Source organism: Eschrichtius robustus, chromosome 3 (assembly GCF_028021215.1).
Source record: "Eschrichtius robustus isolate mEscRob2 chromosome 3, mEscRob2.pri, whole genome shotgun sequence".
Classification (NCBI taxonomy): Eukaryota; Metazoa; Chordata; class Mammalia; order Artiodactyla; family Eschrichtiidae; genus Eschrichtius; species Eschrichtius robustus.
The window spans coordinates 56,822,991-56,847,576 of NC_090826.1; the positions used below are offsets into that span (position 1 = coordinate 56,822,991).

Here is a 24,586-nt window from a genome sequence, read left to right on the forward strand (position 1 = left end):
TACAAATAGATGGAGAGATATACCATGTTCTTGGATTGGAAGAATCAACATTGTGGAATTGACTATACTACCCAAAGCAATCTACAGATTCAATGCAATCTCTATCAAACTACCAATTGCATTTTTCACAGAACTAGAATAAAAAATTTCACAACTTGTATGGAAACACAAAAGACCCCGAATAGTCAAAGCAATCTTGAGAAAGAAAAACAGAGCTGGAGGAACCAGGCTCCCTGACTACAGACTATACTACAAAGCTACAGTAATCAAGACAGTATGGTACTGGCACAAAAACAGAAATGTAGATCAATGGAACAGGATAGAAAGTCCAGAGATAAACCCACGCACATATGGTCACCTTATCTTTGATAAAGGAGGTAAGAATATACAATGGATAAAAGACAGCCTCTTCTATAAGTGGTGCTGGGAAAACTGGACAGCTACATGTAAAAGAATGTAATTAGAACAGTCCTAACACCATACACAAAAATCAACTCAAAATGGATTAAAGACCTAAATATAAGGCCAGACACTATCAAACTCTTAGAGAAAAACATAGGCAGAACACTTTATGACATAAATCACAGCAAGATCCTTTTGACCCACCTCCTAGTGAAATGGAAATAAAGACAAAAATACACAAATGGGACCTAATGAAACTTAAAAGCTTTTGCACAGCAAAGGAAAACATAAATAAGATGAAAAGACAACCCTCAGAATGGGAGAATATATTTGCCAATGAAGCAGCTGACAAAGGATTAATCTCCAAAATTTACAAGCAGCTCATGCAGCTCAATATCAAAAAAGCAAACAACCCAGTCCAAAAATGGGCAGAAGACCTAAATAGACATTTCTCCAAAGCTGATATACAGATTGCCAACAAATACATGAAAGAATGCTCAACATCATTAATCATTAGAGAAATTCAAATCAAAAGTACAATGAGATATCATCTCTCACCAGTCAGAATCGCCATCATCAAAAAATCTTCAAACAATAAATGCTGGAGAGGGTGTGGAGAAAAGGGAACCCTCATACACTGTTGGTGGGAATGTCAATTGATACAGCCACTCTGGAGAACAGTATGGAGGTTCCTTAAAAAACTAAAAATAGAGCTACCATACGACCAAGCAATCCCACTGCTGGTCATATACCCTGACAAAACCATAACTCAAAAAGAGTCATGTACCACAATGTTCATTGCAGCTCTATTTACAATAGCCAGGATTGGAAGCAACCTAAGTGTCCATCGACAGTTGAATGGATAAAGAAGATGTGGCACATATATACGATGGAATATTACTCAGCCATAAAAAGGAATGAAACTGAGTTATTTGTAGTGAGGTGGATGGACCTAGAGTCTGTCATACAGAGTGAAGTAAGTCAGAAAGAGAAAAACAAATACCATATGCTAACACATATATATAGAATCTAAAAAAAAATAAATAAATAAAGGTTCTGAAGAACCTAGGGGCAGGACAGGAATAAAGATGAAGACATAGAGAATGGACTTGAGGACTCGGGCAGGGGAAGGGTAAGCTGGGACGAAGTGAGCGAGTGGCATTGACATATATACAGTACCAAATGTAAAATAGATAGCTAGTGGGAATCAGCTGCATAGCACAGGGAGATCAGCTTGGTGCTTTATGACCACCTAGAAGGGTGGGATAGGGAGAGTGTGAGGGAGACACAAGCGGGAGGGGATACGGTGATATATGTATACATATAGCTGATTCACTTTGTTATACAGCAGAAACTAACACACCATTGTAAAGCAATTATACTCCAATAAAGATGTTTAAAAATTTTTTTAAAAAAAACGTGGAATGCCTTTTTATGTGTTCATACTTCTTCTGTGTCCTTCAGTAGTCTACCAAAGTTTTCTGCGTATAGATCTTATACATTTCCTGTTTAGTGTATTCTTGGATATTTCAGCTTTTTTGTTGTTAATATAAATTAGATATTATATTCATTATATTGTCTAACTGTTTGTTATGTGTATATGTAAAAATATATTTTATATTGATATACTGCTTATTATTTGTAATAGTTTTCAATTTAGTTACTTTGGTTTTCTGGATACACTCTCATATTTTTTACAAATTGTGATGGTTTTGCAGCCTGAATTGATGAAAAATGGCCATACATTAAGCCATAAAAAAACTTCAATAAAATCTAAAAATAAGGAATTATGGACACAATTCTATGCTGAAAATGCAATAAAACTAGAAATCAATAGAAAATCAGAAAATCAAAAATCTTTCCACCTGGAAATTATTAAAAAATTCTCTTACATACTCATGAACAAAAATTGAAGGATTTTTAGAAAATAATGGTAAAAGAAAACACTACCTAGCAGGATTCTGTGACACAGCATTAGCTTAATTAATTAAATAAGCATCAACTCAAAAACATAGAGAAACACTACTAAGTAAAAAGAAGGAAAACAGAAACAAAGAACTAAGTCATTTAGAAGAAGAAATGAAAGTGATTAGAATTAATACATAATTCTAAAAGCTGGGTTTTTATCATTATAAAAATAAAACATCTAAAATATTGTTAAACTAATCAGGAAAAGACATACAAACTACTAAGTATAAAATAGATAAGCAACAAGGATCTATTGTATAGTACAGGGAAATATAGTCATTACTTTGTAGTAACTTTAAATAGAGTATAATCTATAAATGTACTGAATCACTATGTTGTACATCTGAAATCAATACAATATTGTAAATCAACTATACTTCAATTAAAAAAAAAAGATATAAGTACTAAAAATTAGGAATGATAAAGTGTTAAAGCACAGAAAGAGAATGCTAATATAATCCTAAGGATTACTCTAATCTACTATAATCTAATCGAATATAATGTGTCCCCATAATTTATTTTTCATTTTTGCTCCCCCTAAGAGAAAATTTTAACTTAATTTCTCCCTAGTGAGAGAAATTAAATTGTAAGGAATAATATGTCTTGAGTTAACTATCATAAACCAACTTTCTTTAGTGCATGTTGTTTACTTTCAACATTTAGATTCAGGACTTTTTTTTTAATTTCAGGAAAATTCTCTCATAATTCTGTTTGAAAGTATTTGCTCTGTCCCACTGCTAAGGTTTTCTCCTTCAGAGACTCTGATTTTAGGTATGCTGGCTCTTCATTACATTTCTTCTATTGCTGTCATTTTCATGTAATACTTTAAAAATGTATTTCTCATTATTTTCATTTAACTTTAGCCATTCTTCTTATACCTGTCTTCCCTGTTACTTACTTATCCACAGTGCTTATTCCTCTCTGTGTTTCTTCCAGTTTGTGTTGTCTTCATTTTTGTGATGGTCTAGTTCTTTTTCTTCTTCATACCTGATTTATATCAGCTCATTTCAGCCTCATCTCTTTTCTTTGTTTCTTCATTTGTGCTGTTATCTTTCATAATAGATCATATTGATTCGTTAACATAATAGTAAATATATTTCATTTAGGGAGGAAATATAGCTTAATAAATAAGAGTTACAGGCACTGGAGAAAGAATGAGTGGGTTTTAATACTGGCTCCTCCTCTGACTAGCTGTGTGATCTTGAACAAGTTATTTAACTTTTAAGTATCTTAGTTCTTTTCATATACATAATAGGAATAACAATGATGCCTAATTCACAGAGTCGTTTTGAGAATCTATTGAGTTCATATCTGCAAAGTGGTTAGAATATTACCTGGCAACAATAAATCCTATTCATGTTTTACCTATTGGATTCTTTTTCATTTCAAAATACATAGTCAACAATTTTCATTGGCTCTGTGGCAACACTTTTTTCCTCATCTCTTGGTAAATTTTGACGCTTCTTTTTAAATGGTGTCTTTGTATCCTTTTATAGTATCTTTGTATCCTTTTTGTGCCAGTTTCTTCTTTATCACTCCTCACTACTGAATGAATTATATTTTTCTGGTCAGTCCTTATAGAAAGTTCCTGACATGGACGCTTCAAGGTAGCTTTCCTGTTCTCTCAGTCAAAAAGCTCTTACTTTCTGTGTTAGATTGTTGTATTAAAGACCTCCAACAATGACACCGTTCCATATCCATGCCCTCCCACATTGACTCTATTCTTAGCTGTATGACTTGCTTTAGCCAATGAGACATTAGCAAACATGACACATGCAGGATTCTGAAAGGGTGTGAACATTGGGACCTGCCCTCTCTCTTGCTACTGGGAACTCTTTCACCTCCATGTGAAAAAGCCTGAGCTAGCTTTCTGGAAAGAGTCTCCAGGTGTCCAAGCCTTTCCTCCTGAGGCCCAAATACATGAGTGAGACCTGCTGACACCACATGGAGACCAGCCATCCCAGTTGAGCCCACCCCAATTTGTCACCTCATTGAATTGTAGGCCAATAACTGGTAGCTTCTTAAACCATTGTTTTGGGTGGTTTGTCATGCAGCAGTACATTACAGATTCACTTTTATTGCTGCCTCAAAAACAGACTGCTTCCAGTAATGATGGCTTCTCTGTAAACGTACTCCCTTTGAGTCCCTGAAGTAAATTTGGTTCAGGAGACCTTTTGCTAACAGCTCTGTGCTCCCCAGTTCTTGCAAACAAGGAATAGGGCTCCTACATCTCATAGCAACTACCTCATCTTTAAGGATTATAGTTTTGTTGACCCTGAGACCTGCTACTGGGTTCCCTGGAAATCCTCTGCGCCTCTTATCCCCTCCATGTGTGCCTCTTCTGCCTTATAGTTTAATCGATGACATCATCTTCATACTGGAGTCCATTTAATTCTTTTTTGCAACAAGACCACTTTGGACATATTTTTCAGAAGATGATATAATAACCTTGAGTGCTTTAGTAATCGTTAATACTTTTCAAAGTTCTAATATTCAGAGAGGGGGAGCGTGCCACTCAGACTGGTTCTTTTTTTCTGAGACTGAATCACAGTTTAGGTTCCCATCCCACGCTCTATTCGGGCAACGGTCTCTTTATATTTAATGAGTCTGACTAATTAATCATCACTGGATTTCAGGAAAAAGAGATTATATTGTCATCATTTTACAGAGACTGTGTCAGAAGCATGACTGCGTTGCAGGATTTATTGGCTTCTCTCCAGATGCTCATTGCTTCCATATTATTAATTTTGGCTTTGGGCTCAATTTCAAGCTAATAGATAAGGTAGATGGTATAGGATGTAAAGCAACAGGCCCAAGAAGGCAGCATCTCAGCTGGGGAGGACCAGGAGTTCTACACTCCAAGGGCTAGTGTTTGGTAATGTTTCCTCCGAAACTGTAAACGGGAAACAGTGCAGGGCAGGAGTTCATTACCTATCTACATTAATAAGCTCTCAGGTGTGACTTTGAATGAGTGGGTATGTAAAGCTGGTTTGGATTAATTGCTGAATAATAGAAGGTTATTGCCATTTCTTTGGGACACTGTTATTTGCCCCTTAATGCACAGTTCAAAAGGGATCTAATTCCATGACCGATTCCCCCTCCAGCTAGAGAAAATTCCTCCCACTAATGTAATTGGTATGTGTTTCTGTTGTGTAATAATACTTGTATCGTCCGTTCTGGGCTTTCATAGTTGCTTCTCCCACTAGGCTGTGAGCTCCTTGGGTTTAGGAACTGTGTCCTAATCATCTCTGTACCCCAGCATCTGGCACAGTATATTGTGCTCACTGCAAATGGGTGTGCCCTAATATTTATTGGCATAAACTGAGAAATAAGCCAATTTTATCCATTAAGGTCTTTCTGGTCTCTAGCTTGTTGGAGCAGCTCACTAGGCAGAGTTAACTGCCTTCCTATCTTTCTCTTTTCCTTGCCATCTTTCTTCTCTCTTTCTATGACTGCAAGGGTTGGACAACTGGGGAAAAGGAAGCCTGTGTTTCTCACATCGCCCCCCGCCCCCCAAGACCCCCATAGCTGGCAGGCCTCCACGCAGCTGCGTTCTTTCAAGGTGGGGCAGTCAGGCTCCCGGGTGCCTGTTGCTGGGTCACACAAATTCCCCAAGTTTTGGGACCCACTCCCAGGGTATCTTGGTGGGGCACCTCCGCGGTGGTGATCTGACCGGTTGGCTCAGTAGCACTGCGCTGATCCACTCTTGGACCTCCTGTGTGCAACCCGAGAGCAGCGGGCTCTCACCCTCCCTCTGGCTCCTTCCACGTAATTGCCCCACTCACTCCCTCGCCTCCCCGCACCCGAGCTCTGAGTGCTCTCCCTCCCCATCCCTCTTTGTGTCCCCCCTTGGCAGCGGAGCCTCTAGCACCGTATTCACGGCAGTTGAAGAGCGAGTGACTGACACGTTCCAGGGACTGCCAATCGCAGCGAGCGCGGCCGGCGGGGGGAGGGTGCGTAGTGGCAGACGGCCGCTGGGATTATGAATGGGGGTGGGGGGGCCGGCGAGTGTGGGGTTCAAACCAGGCTTTTCGGCATCCGGCTTTGGCTAGGCACGCAGGGCTGTGCGTAATCCTTCAGCCGGGGAGGGAAGGGAGATGCCGCGAGCTCCCGGCTGAGAGTGAGGGTTATTTTGCAAAACTCCCTTGGTCTAGTGCTGGTGGAGTACTGCGGGCGGTCGGCGAGGTAGGTGGGGGAGGAAAATAAGCGGGGTGGGGAATCGGGGAGAGGCCAGAAGGCTGGGGACCGTGTGCCTTGCTCCTTAGAATTGACAGGTGGCCGCCGCAGCAGTTACAACCTACTACACAGCATCTAGTCCGTGCAATATGATCCAATTGTTATTCCCCGCGCCGGGCTGAAGAGCGCAGCGCGGCAGACCAAGTGCCGCCGGCGAGCTGTCTCTCCGGGGGAGCGGGGCAGTGGGAGAACAGAGGGGGAGTTTGGGGGGCCAGCTGAGGAGACAGGAGCTCGGGGGCGCGTCGCGGCCGTCCGTGCCGCCCCTGCGGGGTCCTCCACGCCGGCGGGTCCGTGCGCGCTCCGCAGCCGCCCACGGTTTGTGCGCGCCTTTCTGGGGCTGCCGGCCCCGCTTCCGCGGTGGCTGCGGGCTGCGGATAGCCGGCCGGGCTGCACGCGAGCGGCGCGCTAGCGTCTCGCCGGCGTCTCGCCGGCGTCTCCCCGCCGCCTCTCGTGCCCCGGGCAGGGAAGCGCAGAGGGCTGGCTCCCCTCGCACGGACGAGCTGCGCGGGGCGGAGCCGCCGCCGGAGCCCGGGCGTCCAGAGCGCGGCGGCCGCGGCAGTGCATCGGCGGCGCGTCTAACAGGACGAGGGCGGCTTCCGCGAGGGTAGCCAGAGGTAAGGGCTGTCCCGTAGGCTGCGGGTTTACTTCCCCCCGTCTCTTACTCGGTCACCCAGCGAAGCCGAAATGGAGAGTGTGGGTGCTGCGGGGCTCGTAGGGAGCGCGGGGGGAATATGGGGCCGCGCCAGGATGGTCGCCTTGACCGCGACGTTCCTACCCCTTGTGGTAAATCCGCCAGCCGGCCCTTACTCTTCGCTCGCTCCTCCTCTGCCTCTACCTTCGGCCCTGAACTCCTTGGAAAGTCCCTGGGAAGGAGAGAGCCAAGGGAGGATGGAGAAGGGCAGAAGGATTCGCCCGGGAGTGGGCGAAGGGTTGGCGCGCTGCGCCAGGTGATTGACAGTGGGCACGGGAGGGAGCCTGAAGTACCTGAGAGTTTGCAGGGCTGCGGCCCCAGGGTGGTCCTGCCTGCCCGGGGTTTGGGGCACCAAGTGGGTGCACCCAGGCCACGGCTTAACGAAGGCTCCGCTAGGAACTTTTGGGAAGCTTTGTCTCATGTTTGGGGAGGGGTGCTGGGGTGTGTTTAGGGCCTGGCCCTTTCTAAGCTACGAGTGTGTGTGTGTGTGTGTGTGTGTGTGTGTAGGGTTTTTTCCCGCTTCCTTCCTGCCTTCCCTCCTCTTCCATCTTCCTGTTTTGCTTCCTTCCTTCTCTTTTTTCACAGACCACCCCCCTTCCAAGTGCTGTATTTCAAATTATTCTGAACCTACTGTAGTCAATAGCTTTAAAGCAAGTATGAAGAAGAGAGCACAGAGGAATAGCTCTTAAATAGTGTGGTTCATTTTAAAGACAAATATATGTGTATACACACGCCTGGGATACATTTGAAGAAATATTTTGAGGCTCCTGCCTAAAATTACATTACATTTACATTATGTTGACATCACATGTATATGATATTACTAAACAGAAATGATAAATCTGTGCATTTCATCTCTTCGATCTGTATGAGATATAGCTATTCTTTGAATCACAAACATCTTTTAAATTCAGAGATTTCCGGCTACTTGAAAGCCCTGGGCTACAGTGTGAGAATAAAAGACACATTAAATTTTAAAAAAAGTACAGATGCTGGGTTTTTTTTAGTAGACCATCCACGTTCCCCATCTTCCTTTTACTAAAAGCTGGTTGTTATGCCAATAATTTTCATAAAAGCAAAAATAATCTGGGGACTTTTACCTAGTGTTTTTACCTAAGCCTAAGGTGTAGGGAGGGGTCTGGAAGTTATCTGTGCATGAATTCGACATGAAGGTGGATAAGGTAAATGATTTCACTTCAGGCGAAAGGAAATTCAGCTGCACTTCCCTCTGAGGGTACCTCATTTACATTACGATATGCCAAGAGAGAAATCCCCTTAATGTCAACATGTGTCTTCAGCATAACAATGGTCTATTCAACTCTTCAAATCTGTACTTGTAGGACTTGGCTAGTAACATATTTGCTGGCTGTTTGTGTTCTTTTTCAACAACAATCCCAATTACAAAAAATAAGTAAAGTTTTTGAGTAGACTGGAATGGTTGAGAAGGCATGATTGATACATTGAGGCCATCTATCTGTATATCTATCATCTCTCTGTATTTCTCATAACAGTTGTGAGGTAATCAATTTTGCAATATGTCTACTTGTATTTTTTTTCTCAGCCGATCTGCCTTTTAGTTTATTTCTGACTTGACGTATTTTACAAAGATAAATTATATTGAATTTCTCTAGAGGGTACCCACTTAAGCATGCTTGTTTCTCTTGAATAGAACTGGTTTTGATATGAGGAATGAGATATCAATCATATATGGTTTTCTGATCTTGGAGTCTTTTGCCTGTCTAGAGACAGGTATTTAATAATAGTACTGTGCCTGAGTAAGGATTTGTGTATGATAAAAATATTAGACACAGAAATGGTATTTTCATGTTGTTTACAAACTGAAGCTTTAAAATTGTGAAGGCATAAAGAGTCCCAGGTTGCTCTTAATCTCTTATTTGGCTTACTTTGATTAGGGAGCAAGAGGTACATGATGTAGTCTTGAGTTAGAAGGATTTGGGGGTTAGTAATTTGGATTTATCTTTTATTATTATGGCATAAAACGTCATTGCTCTTTCCAAGAACATTTGAGCAGCAGGCTTCGGAGAAAGTGTTGGGGATGTTGATCATGGGACAAATGGGTTCCTTTGAGTGCTGTTTTTTTTGCAGTCACCTTGTGGTAATATGGCAGACGCTGTGATGTGCCAAACCCTCCTTCAAGGAGAGCTTGTTGCCCCAGCTTGTGGGAGTGCTATCTATCAGCAGACGGTCTTCGAGGGCCAGTCCCTTTGAGGATTGCCTGAACTGTAGAAAGCCCCTTTGTCCAAGGTCACGCCACTTTCCAGGGCAGCTCACATCCAATGGCTGATCCATGTTAGAGTATAAAGGCTCGGCCATCTCAATCCAACTCCAGGTAACTCTGAAGGACCATTCTGGCTCTGGAAACCCCCATGGGGCTTGTGTTGCAGCACCAAGTCTCTCTTTGCCCATTTCTGCTTCCTTCCCCATTCTCAGATGTTGATAGCAAGGCAGTGCTTAATAAAATTGCATGCTCAACTTCATCTTGGAGTCGGCTGCCCTGGGGAAGCCATCCTGTAGCAACACCTCCTTCATGCACATTCGTTTTGCCTGTTTTCATCTTTTAAAATATAGTGTCACTTCTCACTGGAGGACATTTCTATGTCCCTGATCCTCTTCTGTCCCTCCTTGTTATACAATTCTTTCCTTTTAGTGGACTTATACTTTCTTTAGTCTCTTTTCGGTCTATTGATTTAAATATTGTATATATTTCTATACTTTGAGTAGGAGGTATTTTTATGTTTTCAACATTCACGTTTTGTCTTAACAGATGATATTAATCAAAATATCTACTCTCGAATACTAAAAGGCTCTACAATGTTATAATTCTGATCATACTTCATGTTTCATAATATTGTATAGTGATATAGTTCTACTACATTTTTTACAGCCATTATGTCATTTTTTATATATTTAGTTTTTCCTTTTTTTTTGATTGTTTTCATAGTCAATGCTTATTTAAATTTACCCGCGTTTTCTATGTTTGCTATTGCTTCTTGCATCTCTCTCTTTCCTTCTAGATTCAAATTCCTCTTTATTAGAAGTATGTAGCTATTTGGTAAGCATATACAGATAAAACTCTTAATCTTTTTATTGTTGTTGTTGTTTGTTTGAAACTATGTCATCCTAACACTTGAATAATAGACTATCTGAGAGCAGGATTCTAAGTTGACAATTATTTTTCTCATCATTTTGAAGATATTGTCTCTCTTGTTGATGATGAGTAGTTTCTTCATTGCTTTTAAGATTACTCTATAAATTAGAAGTTTGGGATTAACAGATACACACTACTGTATAGAAAACAGGTAAACAAGGACCTACTGTATAACACAGGGAACTATATTTAATATCTTGTAATAACCTATAATGGGAAAGAATCTGAAAAACTATATATATATATATATATATATATATAACTGAATCACTTTGCTGTGCGCCTGAGACTAACACAACATTGTAAATCAACTATACTTCGATTTACAAAAAAGAGATTACTCTGTCTTTGGTGTTCTGCAGTTTTACTGAGGTATGCCCAGGTGTGGGTTTATTTTTACGTTTTCTTCATGGGATTTCTTATGCTTCTTTAATCAGATGACTTTTCTGTTTCTTGAATTATTAAAAATTCATAGCATATCTCATCATACATTATGTTGCCTTCATTGTCTCTATTTTTTCCACTGGAATTCTTAGATATATGTTGGACCTTCCTGTTTTATGTCTCGTGTCTGTTACCTCTGTATTATTTTCTATTAAGAAATGTTTTAAAAAGGCATTTGGGTAATTATTCAGGACTATTTTCCAGCTAACTAATTCTTTATTGATATCTATTGCTTAAATTTCCATTGAGCTATGATTTATTTTTTTATTTTTAGGAGTGCTATTTGATGCCTTTTCATATCTTCCTGTTTTTTCCCTGAGTTTTTCTATCCTTTTATTTTGGATTCTATCCATATTTTGTCTCTTTAATAATTATACCTATACTTATTTTATAATAAGTATCAGATTGTTTTCTTACTTGAATTCTTCTGGGAGTTACTCATCCCAGTGGTTGGGTCTACTGGTTCTTCCAGAACTATATATCCGCTTAAAGGAGGATCCTTTCCTCATGTGGTTTATTATTGGGATTATGAACTCATCTTCAGCTGAGTTTCTGCTTTTGGTTTTTCCCTGTGGTAGCCATATTCTTCCTAGTTTTTGGAAGTTTCCCTGTAGAGTGATATTGTGTTTGCTTCTGTAGATTAACCTAGGGATTTTGCTGGTCTAGGATCCATCAGATTTAAAAAATTATTAAGGTATAATTGACATATAATATAATTGACATTTTATTAGTTTCAGGTGTACAGCGTAACGCTTTGCTATTTGTTATGTATTGTGAAATGATCACCACGTTAAGTCTAGTAATCATCCGTAGAATCGGCTTTTTCATTAATTTCTTGGCTTGCGATTCCTATACCATGCAGGTGATGTAAATTCAAACTGTGTGGGGGGAGGTTGTTTAGGGATTTAAGTCAAAGAATCCTTTTTTTTTTCTTCTATCCAGAGCCCCAGGAAAAGACAAACTTTCTTGCTGCTTCCAGGCCAAACTCCTAGTCCTTCTTAAACTAAATGGTCAATTCTTTCAGGGTTCTTAGGCAGAGGTCTCAGCTCCTTCTTTTTATGGGTCCCAGACTAAGTTTCCTGTCCCTAAACACATGTGAAATCTCCAGCCTCTTGGCATTTGTGCCTGCGTCTAAGTTGTGTATAATTTTGGGTTGCTGTATTACCGATTTCTGTGCCTGCTATTACCATATCTGTTTCCTTTCTGTTCTGACAGCTACAGATTACCTTTCTTTTTTTTTTTTCTTCAAGCTTAACACTTTAACCTATTTCAATTTTTCCGGTCTTTTAAAAATCTAAGCATATATGTGTTTGTAGCGGAAGGGAATTTGGTTCACATGAACTCAGTTTGCCATGCTGGTGGCATAAGATGTCTTTCTGTGACTGTATACACTCTGAGAATCAACTCTTTTCAGTTATTTTCTTTTTTTTATACTATCTGCACATTATTTTTAAAAGCTTAATTTATGCTAGTCCCCTTGTCTATTTTTTCTTTTTGTGACATTAATATTTATGTTGAGTCCAGGGCAGTTGACTTACAGAGTGTCTCTAAGTATGGATTTGTCTAATGGCTTAACTCACTTGGTTAGGTTCAGGTTAAATATTTTCAGCAAGAATACTCCTACATTGGTGATATGTACTTCCTATTGCATCACGACAGGAGAGTCTGTTTGTCCCATTACTGGTGAGTAAGTCAGAGCACTTGAAAGATGGTCCTTACCAAATTGATCCTTTTTTTTTCCTTTGAGGTTAATATAGACTCTGTAAAGTGATACTTTGAGACTATGTGAAAGACCAGCTTCCCCACAACTTTCACCCAGTATTCTTTCTAATTAAATTTTTTATTTTGAGACAATTGTAGATTTACATGCAATTGTGAGAAATAGTACAGAGAGATCCTGTGTACCCTTCATTCAGTGTTCCCCAAGAGTAACATCTTGGAAAAGTATAACACAATATCACAACCAGGAGACTGAGACGATATAATCTGCAGCTCTTATTCGGATTTACCAGTTTTACACTTATTTGTGTAAGTGTTTAGTTCGATGCAATTTTATCACATATGTAGGTTCCTGTATTCACCACCACAGTCAAGATACAGAATAGTTCCATCACCACAAGGAGCCCTGGTGCTGCCCTTTTTATAACTACACCCACCTCCCTCGCACTCCCTGCCCCATTCCTAACCTCTGACAACCACTAATCTCTTTATCACTATAAATTTGTCGTTTCCAAAGTGTTATATAAATGGAATCATAGGTTGTATAATCTTTGAGGTTGTTTTTGTCCTCCACTCACCATAATTCCCCAGAGAGTCATCCAAGATGTCGTATGTGTCAATGGTTTGTTCATTTTTATTGCTGAGTACTGTCCCGATGTATGGGTGTACCCCAGCTTGTTTAGGCATTGAAGGACATTTGGGTTGTTTCCAGTTTTTGGCTATTATGATTAAAGCTGGTATGCACACGTGTGTACAGGTGTTTGTGTGGATATAAGTTTTCACTTCTCTGGGATAAATGCCCATGGGTGTGATTGTTGGGTCCTATGATAATTGCATGTTTAGTTTCATAAGAAACTGCCAAACTATTTTCCAGGGGGGCTGTATCTTTACATTCCGACCAGCAATGTATGAGTGATTCAATTTCTCTGCATTATGTTAGCGTTTAAGTCTGCCATTTTATTATGTTTTCTCTTTGTTTCCTCTGTTTCTTGTTCCTTTATTTCTCTTTTCTTGTCTTCCTGTGAGTTATTTGAACATTTTATAGGATTCCATTTTGAATTATTTATAGTGTTTTTGAGTGTATCTCTTTGTACAGTTTTCTCAGTGGTTGCTCTGGCTTTTACTATATGTACTTAGGTCTCTTCTCTTGGTTCTGTTTAAATGCTGTTGTTCTGAGTGTAAGACAGTGTTATGTTTTTTGTTTCACTCATTGAATATTATTTAAACAACTCATATTGGGAAAGACTTTGTGGTTGACAGTTCTTTTCTCTCAGCACTTGAAAAATGTGCCACTTCCTTTAGGCCCCCGTGGTTTCTGATGAGAAAATTGTTGTCATTTGAATTGATGCTCTGCTAAAGGCAATGTGCCATTTCTCTCGGGGTAGTTTAAGATACTTTCATTGTCTTTAGTCTTTTAGAAGCTTAGTGATGTTGTGTCTTGGTATAGATTTCTTTGGGTTTATTCTGTTTGAGATTTGATCAGCTTCTTAAATCTATAGGTTTGTGTCTTGCACCAAATTTTTCCTAGCATTATTTCATTATTTCTTCAAATACTCTTCAGCTCTACTGTCTTTCTCATGTCATTCTGGGAAGTGATGATATGAATACTGGATCTTTTGTTACTGTCCCACAGGACCCTGAGGCTCTGTTCTTGTTGTTCTTCTTCTCCTTTTCCTTCTCCTCCTCCTCCTTTTTTTTTTTTTTTTTGTCTAGTTTCTCTCTGTTGTTCAGATTGGATAAACTCTATTGATCTATTCTGAAGTTCACTGATTCTATCCTCTGTCATCTCCACTATTGAACCCATCCAGTGAGCGTTTTATTTTGGTTATTGTATTTTTTAGTTCTATAATTGCCATTTGGCAATTAGAACTTATTAGAACTTATGCATCTTCGTTGAAATTTTCTATTCTTTTTTTTTTTCAGAGAATTTGAATTTGCTTGTTGAAGCACTTTTATAATGGATGCTCTAAAATTCTTACTAAATAATTCCAAATTCTAACATCTGATTCACTTCAGTGTTGGTTTTAGTTGATTGTCTTTTCTCATTCCAGTTGTGATCATGTCTTGGGTATTTTGGCTACAATGTTAAAAGGGTCTGTGTCCTATTGAAATCTTATACTTTAGCAGACAGTCACCCTGCGTAGGTTTAGTACACATGTCCAGGATTACTTTTGTGGGCTGTGGTTCCAATGACAATTTACTTTCCAGAAGCTCTATGGTGCTGCTTCAGTCTGCCTGGCTTGACTGGTGCTTCTGGAGCTCCCACTGAACCCTGCTGATGCCCCTGAAGGGGGCAGAAGGGGCCTGCCAAGGCCAGTGCCACTGATGCCTGTAGGTGAGGGAAGGGCTTTTTTGGCCTGCAGGGATAAGGAGCACTCCCGGGCCTGGAGCTTGTTATGGCAGGAATCCCCATGCCAGTGCTGAGAGGCCATCTGGTGTTGTTGGCTGGATCGCAGTTAGACACAAGGGAGGAATGTAAGCTCACCTGTATCACCTACTGCTAGATTGGGGGGGTTGGGAGACCCTGGACCTGCATAACCTGCTATTGGGTAGGGGGTCATAAGGTACCTTCTGCTCTGTTGTTCCTCTAGTTCAAGGCCTCTAACCAGTCCACCTCCTTTTCACTGTTCTGAGTCCTCCTTTGGTTGCCTCTTTCCTTATTTTCAAGGTTTAGAGTTATATGAAGTGGGGAGGAGGAAAGTATATGCCATCTTGTCGGCACTGGAAATATATGCTTTTTAAAAAAACTCTAACTCCTCAGCCACGTTATCTGTTAATAGAGTAGAAAACACTAGTTTGACTTATGTTCTCCTGTAATTTGCATTTGTTTCAGAGACACAGTATAACCTCAGTTTAAAAAATTAGTACATATCTTATTTAATTAATATTACTATAATTGAATAATTTAATGTTAAGTCACATCTTGCCAGTGGAATATAAGATAAAAAAAAATCTATGTATGCTGTGTTTTCTGTATTGAATATTTTTCTCTAAGTTGCCTTAAAGCATTTGAAAAATATTAATATCTGTTATCTGTTGCCATCTCTGGGAATTGCTAAAAAAATCCTATATCAGATGGACTTTAAACAGTAGAGAAAATAAATGACATTATTTGCACAAGCAACGTACTGATATTTCATGTAGATTAAGGAACAGATAACAGGATTCTGTTTTTGGCTATCCTGGTTTACACCACAGTGCTGACTCATAGAATAACAGCCTTTCTAAACTGAAAGCGAACTTAGAGATTGCCTATTTCAATCCTATTGTTTTATAGTTAAGAACATTGATACCTTGAAAGGCCATAGGGAGCTTAATTTCCTTTAATTCAATAATGGCAGGGCTTGTTTATTATGAGTTCTTAGCATTTCTTAATTTTATGTTTTCTTTAAGAAATCAGAATCACTTTCTTTTGAGAAGACTTAAAATTTTATATTGAGGCATGGGTTTTCAGTACCTTTTTCTAAAGAGAAAATAATACTTTAATAAGTTGGGATGGCATGATGGTACTCTTTAAAAAATAAGTATGTTTGAAAATCTGATGAACATATGGACCAATTATCCCACAAAATTAACATAAACTCAAAAGTTTGCATATAATCTTGGAGATTTATGAACTCCTAAGGAAGAGTCCTAGATTCTGTTTTTGTATTGTTTGTACCATATGATGATATCTGTGGATGGTCTTTGCTGGGAAAGTGACTTAAATGTCTCATTTTATAGACAGACTCACCTTTAAAGGCTTGTGGGTTGTGGCACCATGCATTGGTGTGCTGAGGAATTTGTTTTCCTGCAGGTTCTAGGGAGCCAGTAGGTGAGAAGGATATAGCAGGACCAGCAGATGTTAAAACAGACTGTGGGAAATAAAAACAGGCAACTCAGCCTACAATACTTGCTCCCTCCTCCTCCATACACACACATACACAGATCTCTAGATTCCTTAGAAAGATTCTTCCTCTGCTCCTGTCTCCTTTCATTCTCTCACTGTAGAGAGAAACATTGCCCTTGGAGGCTATTCTCCCTTCCTCTAGTAAGGCTGCTCTCGTGGTCATTTTAACCTAATTTCACCCATATCAAATGTTATAGGTTGAAAGAAGAAAGCATAGAGTGGCATTTGATGTACTGACTGGGGACTTTTTGAGAGTAAGAAGAAAGTGACATCCATGGTTTTTCTATATTATGGATCATAATAATTTAAGAGCACAGAATGATACATGTCTCTACATTCAGAGATCACGAAGTATTTATTAGAGTAGTTGAAATTACTTTTAGGAAGCTACCTATATATCCTTAAAGGAAGTTACTCTGTACTTCTCTGTAACTAAGACCCTGGAATGACTTGAAGTGCCATGATGTATACTATGGTGAACAACTCAATGCAGAAAAATGAGGCGGTTGTAGGGAAACAAATAATAGAATGACAGGTTTTTCTTCCTAGTGATTTTACATCTTTTAAAAGAGTGAAAGGAGTTTTGTTTTTAGGGTTGCTCTTTAATAACCGCATAAGTGAGGACTGGGAATAAGAAGCCCTGAGTTTTTGTTCTGCTATGCAACTAAGTGGGTAAATGACATCCCCTGTATAAGGCTCAGGGTATAATTAAGACTTTGAATTATGATAATTTCTAAGATTCTTTCTAGCATTATGATTTGGTGAAACTTTAGATTATGAGGTATTATTTGACACAAAATTAGTGGAATTTTTGGATAAGCCTGTGTAATTAAGCATAGTCAATATCCGCAGGTTTCCACACCCGCCGTTGAATGAGGGCTGACCTACTGCGTGGATGTGGAATCTGGATACTGAGGTGCCACTGTGCCATGCCATTATATATAAAGGACATGATCATTCACATATTTTAGTATCTGTGGGGGTCCTGAAGCCAATTTCCCCACCCTCTTCCCTCCCTGCAAACTGAGGGACCACTGTATTATTCATAAGAAAGCACTCCAGGGAATCAAATTTTTAGTTTGAAATTATTATAATATAATACCTTGATTTGGTCCGAAATTTACAATAATTAGAGAGGTCATGGTTGGATGAGGACTACCCAACTATATGGATACAACACAACACAACTTGGGGAACAAACACTTTAATGCTGATGGTGATAATTACAATAGTGAGCATGCTAATGAGGATGGCTCTAGATTTAATTGGTCTGGAGGTGTAGCGATATTGTGGATCGCTCCTTTAGCATCCATTCACCCTCTTTCTCTTTCATCTTCCTCTGCTATACAAGCTGGAAGGGAAGTTATTCAACTTCCCAGTCTCCCTCGAAGCTAGGAATGGCCCACATTACAAAGATTAGATGGAGATTTCTGGGGACCACGTACATTTTTGAAAAGGCAAAGTTTCTCAAGGAGAAGGCTCTTGCCCTTGACCCTTATCACGTTTTTGCTTTGAGGTGAGCAGCTGTCTTGCAAGCATGAGGAATAAAACCACAAACTTAGGATGATAAAACTTGGATTTTTGATGATATCTTAAAGTGGATATATCGGCTCTGCACTGCCTACCTCCAGTCTATTATTCCAAGAGAAAAAAAATAAAACTCCTATTTCTTCCACTATTTATTAGGTTCTCTGTTACTCCCAGCCAAATACATTCCCACCTGAATGCGTCAAGTGATTGTTATGACTTTGCATTTTACATTTTTGAAGGATAAGATTAGTGTTTACAGATCTTTGTAATTACTGATCTTGGACTGTGAAATTTAGGCTAGTTGGTATAAATATTATCATTCTGAGGAATCTTGGGTGTGAAAATTTTGGATAATTTGTAAAATTTTTATTTTATTGTTCATAGCATGAAGAATAGCATAAGAATCCAAAAATCTCTATTTTGTATTGCTCAGAGAATATTTCAGATTTTATTCAATGGGTGAAATTTATGTGAGGAAAACTATTTCTGTGAGTCACACCTCCTACTTATCTATAATCTTCAGTAAGATGGAGATACAGCTGGAGAATACCAATGAGTCTTGAAAAAAATGTTTTCCTCATTTGGTTTATAGGCAAAAATGTATAGCAGAGCTGGTTACCCTCTTTGCTGTTTAGTCTAGGTTTGTTTCCTTCTGACTTCACACTTTCACATGAATGAGAAATACTTTAAAACCGGACTTTAAAGGTTAAAGAAGGATGGCCATTCACAGTAAGTGTATATAAAAGATGGACAATAATTTATTGTGTGACAGAGTATCTGCCCACTTTTCATTTGGATTTGCCTTTCTTAAGTGTAGGGGATTAATTTTTGCATTAAGCCATTTGATGAGAGGAAAGAAGAATTCAATTGGGATATACTTGTTATTTTTTTCAGGATTGTATTCGTCTGAGAGTAAAATTTGACATGTAACACTAACAAGGAAGGAGTTTATTTATTTTCAAAATTTTTAATTTTTAAATTTTATATTGGCATATAGTTGATTCACAATGTTGTGTTAGTTTCAGGTGTACAGCAAAGTGATTTAGTTATACATATTCATATTTCTATTCTTTTTCCGATTCTTTTCCCGTACAGGTTATTACAGACTATTGAGTATAGTTCCCTGTGCTATACAGTAGGTCCTTGTTGATTATCTATTTTACATATACTGGTGTGCATATGCCAGTCCCAACCTCCCAATTCATCCCTCCCCTTCATCTTTCCCCCTTGGCAGTCACAAGTAAGGAGTTTATTATTGTTTTACGTGCCATGAGATATCTGGAGGGAGAGAGTAGAAGGCTGGAGCAACTGCACCATCCTTGAGGTAATCAAGAATTCAGGCTCCTTCTTGCTTTTGGCCCTACCACCGTTAGTGTATGGCTTTCCCTCTCTTGGTGGAAAGACAGTTAGTGAGCATCCAAGCATGCCTTCTGTACTACAGGCAGGAAGAAGCGGCTGGACAAAAGGCAAGGCACACATCAGCTGATAGTCCTTTTAATAAGGAAAATGATAGCTCCCAGGAAGATGCATCTGGTAGACTTCTACTAATATCTTATTGACCAGAACTATGTCAGTGCCCATCCTTAATGGCAGGGAGGTCTGAGAAATAGAAGGTTTAAAAAAAATTTTTTTTTTATCTGGGGAAATCAGTACCTCCCCAAATGCCAGGATTCCATTATTATTAAGAAGGAAGGGGAGAATGGATATTGGGTAGGCAACCATCATTGTCATTGCATATGAAGAATATTTTTCAGCTTTAAAAATATTTGTTGTGTCGTATCAATAATGTATAATCTGGAGAGTTCTTAAAATATGACAGTTTTAAAATAGTTATTATTACTTGTCTTAAAGTCCTAGAAGTTACAGTCCTTTAAAGTTTTGTATAAGTTGTCACTTTGTGTCAAGATAGCTGACTGACATGTAAAACTCAAAGTATATATTAATAGAAATTAGTATTAAGCTAATTGTGGGTGGAAAAGGTCATTATTTCCTTCTGCAATGGCATCTGTAAGTGTGAAATTCTGACAAATCAGACAGTGACAGTATTATATACTATTCATTCATGAAATACTGTGCTTTATTTTTTGTGTAAATTTGCATTTAGTTATTTTGGGCTATTTTGTTGCTCTAAAAATTTTAATGACATATATGAATAATATCCAAGAAGAGATATTTATCTTAAAAAGAATAAAATTGGCTGAATTCCAGTATTTCTACTTTGCTATTCTCATTCAGGGTATTGATAGAAATATTCTGTAATTGAGGGTTTATTCTCCAATTGATGTAGGCACTCTACTTAGAAGCTGTTTATCCACATCAAGGATAATAGATCTTTTCAGGTTAAGTTTTTTTCCATTAAAATAGGGTGAGGCAACTGTCCTCACTACACTTCCGAGGGCGAGTACAAAGATAAATGAAATAATGGATGTGAAGTGCATTTTTTTTCTTCTGAAAGAAGGTGTTATATAAATTCTATTAATAGTATCTGTACTGTGTAAATAAGATAATGGGTGAGCATTTCCAAAAGTGAGTATCATAACCAGGAATTTTGAGTGCCATCCTTAGCGTCTGTTTTTTTCAATGAAGAGCAATATAGCAACACACTCTTACATTCTGGCATTGAAATATCAAAGGTAAACCTCATTGTGAGGGGAAGAGAATATATAGAAAGAGTTTCAAAGAGAGGGATTTATTGAATGATGCAATATAGTAATAAGTTTCGTCCAGATATAAAAGGTCTTTGGGTCTCTTAAATGGTTGAAGAAATGGGAGAACTGTGATTAAAATGTGAATGTTGGTTACAACCTAGAATGCAACTTTCAAGGGCTCTCTCTTGAAAACAATGAGGTCTGCCTGACTCATAAAAATCTTCAAAAAAGGTTTTTGTAATATCTTCAGTAAAGGTTTTTGTCATCTCCTTGGCCACAAGATTTTTTCCTTGAAAGAAGATTTGAGAAAGGCAGCTTTTCCTTATTTCCGACTTAACTGCCATGCTTTTTATGTGCTGATCCGCAGTAAAGATGAATTGCATTGTATGGTGATAAGAACCCTTGACTTTGAGCCGGGGAGTAAGGTTCCTGTCTCAGGTTTGCTACTAATTTATCTTTGTAACTGGGAAAGATTTTCAATTGCTCTTTGTGAAGAAACACCTTCAGGCCATATCCTTCTCCTCTTCCGCAATTCTAGACTTAAGGTGCTAAAGTTGACCAATTGAGGTCACAGGAGAAAGTCATATTTCTGTGGGAAGAATGCTGGGCCTCTTTCATGTCAGTCTTTTGGGATGTGTGTTCAGTCGTGAAACTGGCCTGTGAAAGCTGGTCTGGAAATGGGTATGAGGAAGGAAGCTTTGCTTTTTTCTGTGTCTTATTCACTTGGGTGACTTGTGGAAGGTAGTGTTTCAGTGTGGGCTCATTGGTGGTATATGCTAAACAGACAGTAGCTAAAATGGAACAAAGTTTGCCGGTTAAGGAAAGCATGTCCTACTTTGTAAAGATTATCCAGATTATTTTTAATCTATCTACCATCTATCTATCTATCTATCTGTCTATCTATCTACCTATCTATATCTATCTATCATCTATCTATCTTCCAAATCTGTAGAAAGTCTTGTTTAATTGTCTTATCTGTTTTATGAAAATTAAGGGAAATATCCAATCCGGCAATAGCTATAGGTGGGAAGAGTGCCCCCAGCCCAAACCAGTGTGGTAATAGCAGAGGAGATTATGGTGGAAATTGAGGAGTTGTGTCCGCCAAGCACTCGAGGTCTTGCTCCAGTTTTCAAATGAAGGCTCTTCTTCCACTGCACTTTAACAGCTTGGGGTTTACTTTTGCGGAAGATGGTAGCAGATTCACAGAAGGGTTGCAGTTTTCTTATCTAGAAAATGAAAGGATTAGGCCTGGTTAGTTTCACAGCCATTTTTATTTCCCCCCCTCTGACTCCCTTGTTTTGAAATATTTTATCTATCAAATTATTTCCATAATCATATCTTTTAAAAGTAATCAGCAGCATATAAAGCTGCCAATTAGAGCTTCCAATTAACATGAGAAAGCTAGTGTTACCTTTTGGAGAAGTTATAATTCAGCCTAAAGCAAACAAATTTGGTATTTTTGTTCACGCAAAAATGTAATAAATGTTGGCACATTTATCAAATTGCAAGTTTACAGTTTGATATGTCATCGAAACCAGTGGTTCCCATTGCCCTGTTGTACCCTTTCGCACCTCTGATTCTTACTTCCTAGAGGGATTACCTTCAAATAGTTCACTGTTTTTTCATGTTTGCCTCCATTTTGTGAAAACAAGATGCTTATGATGCTATTTCTTGATTTTTTTAGTTTTCTTCTTTATATAGTTATTTCCTGCTATGGAAGATGACACACATACGTTCGCCTACTTTGCTTCCTCAATTTAATTTTTAAATTGCTCTGACTGTAACTATCACTCACAGCTGAATCCTTTGGCATATTATGATATGATTACATTTCCTTTCTTATAAATGTTTTTATTGGGTTGGCCGAAAGGTTCATTCGGGTTTTTCTGTAACATCTTACAGAAAAACCCGAACGAACCTTTCGGCCAACCCAATATTTTCCCCATATTTTATGACTGTTTTAATTATTTTATTTTGCTCAGTTTTCGAAGTCTCTCTCACTATTTTACCATCAAAATCTCCATCTAAATTGTAAATCTCTTCTTAATATATTTAGTTTAATCAGACCACCTATACATTCGTCTTTTTCTTGGCCACATGCATCCTCAAGCTGTTCATACATTTGCTCATCGTTGTCATTTTGGAATCTTCCTTTTACATCTAAATTAGTTAGGGTAATCTTAGGCTGAGGGAACAAGTAGTTCACAAATGGATAATGGTTCAAACACAACAGAAGTACATTTCTCACTCATGTAAAACTACTGAGCTCTTCTAGGTGAATAGGGTGGGGTGCTGCTCTGTTTCCTGTGGTCACTCAGGGACCCTGGTTAGAGGTACTACTATTTTCAGTACATGGATTCCACAGTTGTCATGGTCAACTCCATTCAGTCAGGCATGGGCATAGTCCTGGGAGTGGCTCACACCCCTCTCACTTGGATATCATTGTCTAGAACTCAGTCTTGTGGCCAAGTCTAATTTCAAGGGTGGCTGAGATAATGTCTAACTGTGTGTCCAGAGAAGAGGGAATGGGTTTTGGTGGAGAGCTAATAGTATCTGCAGTGCAATCATTCTGCAGATTTCTTTACCTCTTTCTTATGTTGGATCCCTTGTTTCCTGATTTCCATATCTTTTGCTTTTCCTTAATTTAGTCTCTTGTTTCGATGAATGAAGCACATCCGCCAGTATCTTCCTAAGAAAGGATATGTTGAAGGTGAAGTTTTTGAGACGTTTTATATCTGAGAATATTTTTATTCTGTTTTACACCTGGTGGATAGTTTTTCTGGTCGTAGGATTCTTGTTGGAGGTCATTTTCCCTCAGCATTTTGATGGAGTATTTCATTGTCTTCTTGCTGCCATTTTTAGCTATAGAGAAGTCTGATGCTATTCTGAATCTTGATCCTTTAAATGTGAACATTTTTTTCCCCAATTTGAAGCTTTTAGCATCATCTTATTATCTTTGGAATTTTGAAGTTTCAAGATGATGTGCCTGGGTGTGTGTCATTTTTAATTGATTGTGTGGGGGAAGGAATGGATCTTTTCCTTTTGGACATATGCCTTTCAGTCCCGATATTTTTCTTGCATTACTGATTTGATCAATCGTAAAGTCAACTTCCCCCTGCAATTTAACATCTCAAATCAGGATGCATATTAAATTGATGGTGTCTTATAATAGCCATCAGCCAGGTGGCAGTCATGACATGGCTGTGTAAAAAAGCATTCTGTTGACACTTTCTTGTATGATAAGGGAAGGGCCAGCATCAAAGAATCTTAGGTTCCATGAAATAATGTAAATTCTTTCATTTGGTTTTCTTGGTTCCCTCTTTCTAGAACTTCTGTTCCTATATTTCAATTAATCTAATATGCTTTCTGTTGTAAGATACACCATTATTTTATGTATCACTGAGAAAAACATACTTTCAATTAAACTATAAAAATGTTTTGTTATCGCTTAGAATGTTAATTTTATTCTGATTCAAAGAATATGTTTAAACTTAATTAAATATAAAATGGATCGTATATTTCTCCTGTGGGTGCATAAAAAAGAACATGCACTAAAATAAATTGGATAAGTTATTCTAAAGACTTACTCATATTCAGAATTCATCTCTTCTGAATCCCTTTTGAATTCCAAGTCATTCATTTCTGTGCCCATTCATGCACTATCACTTTGTGTGCCAGGAATAGTGCTGGTCCTGAAAAGATGCTTAGCAATCATGTAGAGTGAGCTTGCTTTGTGATTCCTTCTACAAGAATGTTGTTAAAAATGCGTGATTCTCCACTCTTCCTTTTGCTTCCTCACAAGCATATGGTTTCTAGATGTTAAAACAGTGTTCCATTATTGTCTCTTGGGTTTTCTTGCAACCAAACTAACACTCATTCTGCAGGTTTTC

The 24,586-nt window shown here is 38.6% G+C and overlaps 1 protein-coding gene across 1 annotated transcript in view; it reads left to right on the plus strand.

The window, feature by feature from the left end:
• Positions 1 to 7,136: 7,136 nt before the first annotated feature.
• PDE4B (phosphodiesterase 4B) overlaps positions 7,137 to 24,586 on the plus strand; it is a 591,158-nt gene continuing 573,708 nt past the window's right edge. Inside the window, exon 1 of the mRNA XM_068540054.1 lies at positions 7,137 to 7,220. The gene's annotated coding sequence lies outside the window, so the exon portion shown is untranslated. The remainder of the gene's footprint in view (positions 7,221 to 24,586) is intronic.